This window comes from Pteropus medius, unplaced genomic scaffold, assembly GCF_902729225.1.
Source record: "Pteropus medius unplaced genomic scaffold, Ma_sr-lr_union100, whole genome shotgun sequence".
Lineage (NCBI taxonomy): Eukaryota > Metazoa > Chordata > Mammalia > Chiroptera > Pteropodidae > Pteropus > Pteropus medius.
This window is the reverse complement of record NW_024349800.1, coordinates 47,393,918-47,402,003: the sequence shown is the minus strand read 5'-3', so window position 1 is coordinate 47,402,003 and position 8,086 is coordinate 47,393,918. Positions and strand designations below refer to the sequence as shown.

At 42.6% G+C, this 8,086-nt stretch overlaps 1 protein-coding gene across 2 annotated transcripts in view; it reads left to right on the top strand.

Annotated features, from left to right (window-relative positions):
• The first annotated feature begins 1,151 nt into the window (after positions 1-1,151).
• The window catches only part of YPEL5 (yippee like 5), a 14,645-nt gene continuing 7,710 nt past the window's right edge, over positions 1,152-8,086 (top strand). Inside the window, exon 1 of one of the 2 annotated variants that reach the window (XM_039887487.1) lies at positions 1,152-1,294. The gene's annotated coding sequence lies outside the window, so the exon portion shown is untranslated. Of the gene's footprint in view, positions 1,295-2,317; positions 2,438-8,086 lie in introns of those variants that run through there. The other variant, XM_039887488.1, reaches the window with a different exon arrangement.

Genomic DNA, 8,086 nt, shown 5'->3' with positions numbered 1-8,086 from the left:
TGTTTAAAACTTCCTTATCTCTGGAAAGCTCACTTATCAAAAGATAGTCATTTTGCCTTTGATGTTCAGATTTTTATCTGACTCAAGTGAAATTGGGTTTGATGAGGAGTCAAATTTTAGGATTTGCTTCAAAACCTCTATCCCACTACTGGTGGCTTTAAACACCTTGTATATTAATTTCAAATATTAATCTTTGCTTTTTACTTGAGAAATAGGCATCATCAAATACTTATGCTTTATCCTGAAAGTCAGCAAAGACCAATAATGCAATTACCTGGGAAATTCTAATGGAATGGAGACGCAAAACCTTCCATCTTCAGCATTGATGAGGGTTAAGGGAACTGATACCCTTTTCAACAAATTTCAGACTAAGGAAGAAAATCTTCATATGGAAGACTGAATTTTCTCATCTTTTTGACAATCACTTCCACTAGCAAGAGAAAATTCAGGGAGTTGTAAATAGAATCGAGCACACTTGAATAAGTCTTTTTTCCATAGATCTTCAAGAGTTCCTGTACGCTCAAATTCAAAGGATTTGGGGTTTGTAAATAAAAAGAGGGCCCTCTATAAGGACTGGCAAGAGTACGCAATCTCAAAGAAATTAATTACATAGTGCATGTTAACTAAATAGGCACCTGCTTTGCCTAGAAAACAGCCTGTTGTTTTCATTTGTTATCACGGGGCCTCAGGAAGCTAGGCCTTAGCCACAGCCTGGTGACTCTGATGACGCGCGATGTCTCACAGCTGCCGCAATTAGAAAGGGGGAGCTGACTCCTTTAAGAAGCTGACTCACGTGGACGCTGTGTTGTGTGCTCTCAGCTGGGAAAGGGGTGGATCTTAACTATCTGCACATTGGCCACCTCTGGAGAGGGGGTAGAGTTATCTTCTTTGATTGGCTGTACGAATCCGGGTGTTGGGTCAGGGGCGGGACGAGCTGCTGGGAGCTAGCCCTGGGTCCGCAGCTTCTGGGAGGGGTTGGTCGCAACACGAACCCCAGCTGAAGTCGGGGACGGGGGTGGAGCGGTGAACCAGAGAAGGGGCGGGGCCCGGAGGAAGGGGCAGTGTGCCGGGGAGGGGGCGGGGCCTAGAAATGAAGAGTGTTCTGGGCCAACCGGGAGAGCCGACAGTTCGAGGGGCGGAGCTGTGCTGGATGATTGACGCTGAGGCCCAACCAGGGAGAGGCGGGGCCAAGGTCGGGGCCTGACTAAACCTAGAGACTCTGGTGGCCGAGGGGCTTCATCCCAGCTGAGGAGCAAAGAGCCGCAGGCGGCCGCGGATCTTACAGCCGCTTGGGGTAAGACGGGTGGAAGCTGGGTTCGGAACTCGCTGTGGGGTAGGGAGCCCTCCAGGTCAGCGGCTTCGAAGACTCGGGAATTGGTCCGGGGCGGGGGCCCAGGCAGGAAGTGCCTCTTCCTTGTCGCGCTCCCCCCGGGGTCCCAGCGCGGGCGACCCCGGCTCCTTTGGGCGGGCCCCGGCGACGGGGACTACGGGATGACGAGCTGGGGTGTTTTCTCTTTGTGAGGCCCAGGCTCGGCGGCCGCTGTCGGCCCGTCCCCGCCGCGAGCAGCCGGGACGACTGGAGCGACCGCCACAGCCGCAGTCGCTCACCTGGCCCTCCGGTTCCGGCTAGTCCCTCCGGCGCCGCCTCGGAGTCCTTAAACGTCGCGGCCGAGGCCTCTGGCGCCCGCTCCGCTGGCAGTTTGGCGACCACCCCCCACACCGCCTCGGCTGCCCCGCCCCCACGGGCCTCGTCCCCGCCGCAGTGTCGGGGGCGCGCCCCGGGCTCCGCGCCGCCGTAGTCGCCCGGAGGCCTGCTGCTTTGGCCTCCTCGCCGCGCCCACGTCCCTGGAGTGAAGTGCGAACTCGACTTGGAGTTGTGGTGCTGTGATTACGCCATGGCATGGCCCGTCCTTAAAAAAAGGCCACATCCCTGGCCGACTGGCACTTGCCACGGGCTGGAGGCGGTGTTGGCTTTTGTTTTCTGCCCCGCCGGGTGAATGTCCGCCACTCTGCCCTCCTCCCCAGTTGACCCCTGAACCGAGGAAGGGGCCTAGCGGAGAGCGTGGTGCGGCTGTTGGGTAGCAGCGAGGCGTTCCGGTCCGCGGGGCCGTGGCTGACCCGCTGGGACCCCGCGCAGTCACCCGTTCAGCTGTTTCCGCCCGTGTTTGTTGTGCCCAAAGAGGCCCTTGCGGGCCGCACCCCGGCGCCCTCCCTATTGGCCCCTGGCGTCACGTGCCCGCAATCAGCTGGGGCCAGCCGGGGCTGTGGGCTGCGCGGCGGGGCGCTCGCGGAGTTGGGCGGCTGCGGGCCGAACGGGCCCAGCCCCGGGGCCGCGAGGCCGTCCAGCTGCCCGGCGTCAAGCCGCGTACTTCCTCCTCGCTAGTTGGGGGTTGGTAGGCGTGCTCTTGCAGCCCCTTTATTCTACACTGCTTTGTAGGTAGGTAGGAGTATTACGAACAGCGGGAGTTGGAAAACTGAACTACTACAAAGATCTGTTTAACCCTTGACACCACCTTTTAATCCTACCGTCAAGGGAGAGTCTGGGAAGGTGTACAGCTCATTTATTTTTAAACTTTTTCTGTTTACAGAGCCCTGTTGGTAATCTGAGGATTTTTATTCCAGGTCTTCTTGACAGATGGAAAACCTGAAGTAACCTCAGGCTAATCTTGTGTTTTTTGGAAAATTAGACTTGCTGGTTAAGTAACTGGGGTAATAGGATATTGGCTAACTTTGCAGTGTTGTAACTGCGTTCCAACACAGACGAACCAAAATGCACGAAGTGCTTCCAGGGTACATATTTGTGCCAGATGTGAGTCTTGGTGGGTTCTTTTCCTAAAAGTTTTGTGCATATTTGTACCGCGTGAGGTAAGAAAGAAATTGCAGAGAATTTTGAATCTTTTAAAGCTTTTAGACAAATGAAATTGAATAACAGTACAAAGTTAAAATACTAGTAATTTATGAAATGAGTATTATGAGTTCAAAAATGGAGCATTGAGAAATGAAGTAAGGCGAAGTTGGAAGTATTCTGAAGTGGATTGATATTGATTAGACCTAGAAAATGAAGAGGCTTTGGGTTGCTATTAGGCATAGGAAAACAGCCTGGAGAATTTGCAAATAACGAAAAGGTGAAACTTATGCAGTTTGGCACACGAAGTATTTTCCACATATCTCATCTTTCTGGGTATGTAGCAGAACACCAGGTAGAATGTAGCTCCTTGGAAAGGACTAATGTCTACCTTATTAGAGAGTGCCCCCACGCAGCTCAGTTATATAACTCTATAGAGGGGAGCTAAGTAAATTAAATTTTAACAACTTTTTAAAAAGATTAGTAAAATCCATGTAGATTTTTGGATCATTGAGGATTTTTCATTATTTGACTTTTCTTTTGCTCTGCTTAAGTGATAGAAGAGAGAAAAACGTTCATAAACAAAGAGAAAGGAAATAAGACCAAAATCTAAAGTCTAGAAAGAAGAGATTAAAGTAGCTACTACTCTCTAAAAAAACCAGTCCACGAGACATGAAGCTAGTCTTAAATATATTCATGAGATGTGAAAGTAGTCCTGAGTATGTTTACACCTGGAATATCATTTTAAGTTTTAAAGTGGCTAAATGGCTATGTAAATATCACTTTCTCTGGTAATCCTGTGCAGTGATGTTTGGGTAATGTAGGAACTGACCTTAGCTGTGACATGAACTCGCTACTTGACACCTGAATGAGGAAACTAGTTAAATTATACTCCAGTCTATCCAGTTATAGGCTTTTTTAACTCATGGTATTATTGCATCTCAACAAACAAGAAATCTTGAATTTGTCTTGCCAAAAGACATGTTGGGGAGATTACCAACTCAGATTGTTTAGCTGACTCACTGAATTACATGACTAGTCTTTTTCTAGTGATGACTAAATAAGAATAGAAATATAGTAAACCTGGAAAACTTTTAACAACAACAAAGACATTATTTGAGGGGCAAGAATAAAAATATAAAAGTTACTGTTAAATGAAGACCTACCACAACTAGAACATCATTTGACATACCATATGAAACTGGTCAGTATTGCAAAAAAGCACAGCTTTCTTTTGTCCCTGGAACCTTGGTGTAGTGAATATTTTGTACAACAATTGGAAAGTTGGTTTTATGGATCAAATTCAATTTATTTTCCTTTCTAGATTGTCAGTAGAATTTAGTCACAAAAATTGGTATGAAAATAGTTGATGAGATTACAGTAGCCTCAAATGTTGATTATAGTAGTCAACCTAGCACTGTTAAAAGTTCTTTGGGTTTTGTTCCTTTCTTTGTATTGGAGAGAGAAGAGACAAAACCAGATATACAAGCATGCTTCCGCATGTTTCCATTTTAGCAGAGCCATTGCAAAACACATCCTCCCTTGAATGGAAGATTCCTTTAACCCTTTTTGCACTAGGCTCCTGCACACTCATTTCCCTGCAGGAGAGGTTTTATGCCTTGCATTTGCCCACCACCACCTCCTGGTGCAGTGGAATAGTTCCTCTCACTTATGGTGTGTGTTTTCTGTGGTCTGTGGAAATATTCTGAGGATATTATTAAAGAAGCCTGTGAACTGGGTGTTTTCCCCCATCAGAGAGTCCTTAGAGATGCAAATCAATACCTACTGCTCTCCTTCCTGGTATTTTTAGGGCTGGTAAATGTGTTGCCTCTTTCAGGGAATTCTGCTTGCCAGTGTTGAATCTGAACTGGATTATTAATTACAGGGAGGGCAAGGACCTATTTTAAAACCTAGAACTGTGACACTAAGAATTTGAGATGCTTCAGAAGGTTTCTAACTTTCCTTCTGTTTGTAATTTCTGTCACCTGGTCACTTAGCTTTGCAGTAATTAACAGGAGGTGAAGCTGGTTAATTGTTATTCGTTCAGTATCCTTTCTGAGCCTCGCTATCTTCATCTGTAATAGTGGAGGGAAATTGGGGTGAGGAATGTTGATCAAGGTTATCTATTTTACTAGATTTACCTTTATTTAGCATTTACTGTGTGCCCAGCACTGTTCTAAGAATGTATTATCACCAGTTAATTCTCACAGCTCAGAGATGGATACTGCTATTGCCATTTTATAGATGAGGAAGGGGGAGGATGTCTTATTCAAAAGTTTACACAGTTTTTAAGAAATAGAGCTGAGATTTAAAGGTAGGCAGTCTGACTCAAGTGTTCAAGTATCTGGACTACAAAAAAGTTAAAAATTTTTAAGCTAGAATATCCATGAAGAAAAGGGAGCAGGATTAAATTGATCTTCTCAAATACTTCTGTCAATCCTTGAACCTGAATGCCAACCAAGTTTATTTTTTTCCTGAGAAAAATTGCTTTCTAAAGGAAAAGCTTTATCAGTGCCCAAAATTAGTTTTTAAGCAGGGGTGCATACCTTCTGTCAATGGCCAGATAGTGAATAATGTGAACTTTGCAAGCCATAAGGTTTCGTTCAGTCACTGCTATTCAGACTCTGCCATTGTAGTGAGAGCAGCCAAGAATAAATAAATGGGTGTGGCTGTGTCCCAATAAAACTTGATTTAGGACATTAGAAGTTGAATTTATGTAATTTGCATGTATCACAAAATACTCTTTTGATTCCTCCCCACGCCCCCGTCATTTAAAAGTATAAAATTATTGGCTTGTGGGCAATACAGAAACAGGTGGTGAGCTGAATTTTGCACAAAGGCCTTAGTTTGCTGACCTCTGCTTTTAAGGAAAATATTTAGCAATGACCCAGACTAAAGAACAAGATACCATAATATTTAATTTGTGTGTGTGCCTGTGTATTAATACCAGCAAAGAACAAGTGGAATTTGCAATGAAAAACAATATTATTTGTATTAGCATCCAAAGAAAGTGAAATGGTATAAATCTAACAAATCGTGTACACGATCTATATGAGGAAAAACAGAACACAGGTGAATGAAATCAAGAACTAAATAAATGGAGAGAGATTTCACTTTCATGAATAGAAAGACTCCATGTTGTCAAGGTGTCAGTTCTTTCTAATTTGATCTGTAGAGTCAGTGCAGTCCCAATCAAAATTCCAACAAGTTACCTTGTGAATGCCAGCAGACATTTTAAAGTTTCTGTAGTGAGGCAAAAGACCCAGAATAGCCAACACAATATTGAAGGAGAATAGTAAAGTCAAAAGACTGACACTACCCAACTTCTAGACTTAACTTTAAAGCTATAGTGACATATAGTCAGCTGATCTTTGACAGTGGAGCAAAGGCAATACAATGGAGCAAAGATAGTTTTTTCACTAAACGGCATTGGAACAACTGGACATCCATATGCAAAAAATTGAATCTAGACATAGACCTTACAAACTGTTTACGAAAATTAACTCAAAATGGGTCACAGGCGTAAATGTAAAATGCAAACCTAAAACTTCTAGAAGAGAAAATCTAGATGACCATGGGTGTGGCAGTGACTTTTTAAATACAATACTGCATGATCTGTGAAAGAAATAATTGATAAGGTGGACGTCATTAAAATTAAAAACTTCTCTGTGAAAGACAACATCTAGAGAATGAAAGGACAAGACTGGGAGAAAATACTTGCAAAAGACATATCTGATAAAGGACTATTATCTAAAATATATAAAGATCTCCTAAACCTCAACAGTGAGAAAACAACCCAATCAAAAAATGGGCCAAAGACCTTAACAGATATCTCACCAAAGAAGATATACATATGGCAAATAGTGTATGAAAAGATGCTCTGCACCGTATGTCATCAAGGAAATGTGAATTAAAGCAACAATGACATATCACTACACACCTATTAGAATAGTCAAAATTCAGAACAGTGACAAGAAATGCTAACAAGATTGTAGAGCAACAGGAATTCTCATTGATTACGGGTGGACAGCATGGTGGTTTCTTACAAAATGTAATATACCATACAATCCAGCAGTTGTACTCTTTGTTATTTACCCAAAGGACTTGAAAACTTAGGTCCACACAAAATTCTTCACATGGGTGTTTTATTCATAGTTTAATAACTGCAGCTGTGTAATTGCCAAAACTTGGAAGCAACCACAGTGTCCTTTAGTAGGTGACTGGATAAATAAACTGGTACATCCAGACAGTTGAACATTATTCAACACTAAAAGAAAGAAATGAGGTATGAAGTTGTTAGAAGGCATGGAAGAGCCTTAAATGCATATTATTAAGTGAAAGGAGCCAATCTGAAAAAGCTGCATCCTGTATGTCTCTATATTTCCAACAACATGACATTCTGGAAAAGGCTAAACTATGGAGACAATAAAAAGATAATGAGTTGGTAAGGTGCAGGATGAATAGATATAGCACAGGATTTTTAAGGCAGTGAAAATACTCTGATACCATAATGATAGATATGTGTCATTATACATTTGTCCAAATAGAATATACACTGAGGATGAAGCCTAATGTGAACTATGGACTTTGGGTGATGGTAATGTTTCAGTGTAGGTTCGTTATTGTAACAAATGGACCGCTCTGGTGGGGGATGTTGATATGAGGGCGGCTGTGCATGTGTGGGGGCAGAGGACATATAGGAAAGCTCTACCTTATTTTGCTGTGAACCTAAAACCTCTGAAAAATTAAATCTCAATTTTTAAAAAAATAGTCTTTTTTAGAAAGTTGTTTTATTGACCTGGACCCAAACTAGGAAATTATGTAGTCTATATTGTCTAATTTTAAAAGGAATACATTCCTGAATACTTTGGCTTTCCTGGATTTCTGAAAGAAAAATCATTTTTTTAACAGATTCTGTACTCCTGTAAAATTTTTGAAAATTCTATAAAAAGATAGAAGTCCTAAAAATGTGCTTGCTGCAGCAGTCTCCTATTAAAATAGAAATTGAAAATTCTAGATTGTTAAATGTGCTATTTGTTCAAGGAGGGAGGAAATTGAAAACAATTACTAAATATGATCTACATATCACCTGTGAATTTCACTTATGTTTTCAACCTGGCCCCTGATTGTTTCTAGTAATTCCAAAGAAACATAAGCTCCCAGCTAAATAACAAAGTTTGATACTTCTCTTATTTTAACCTTTTAAAGATTTTAATAACCCAGACTAAAAAAAAAAAAAAA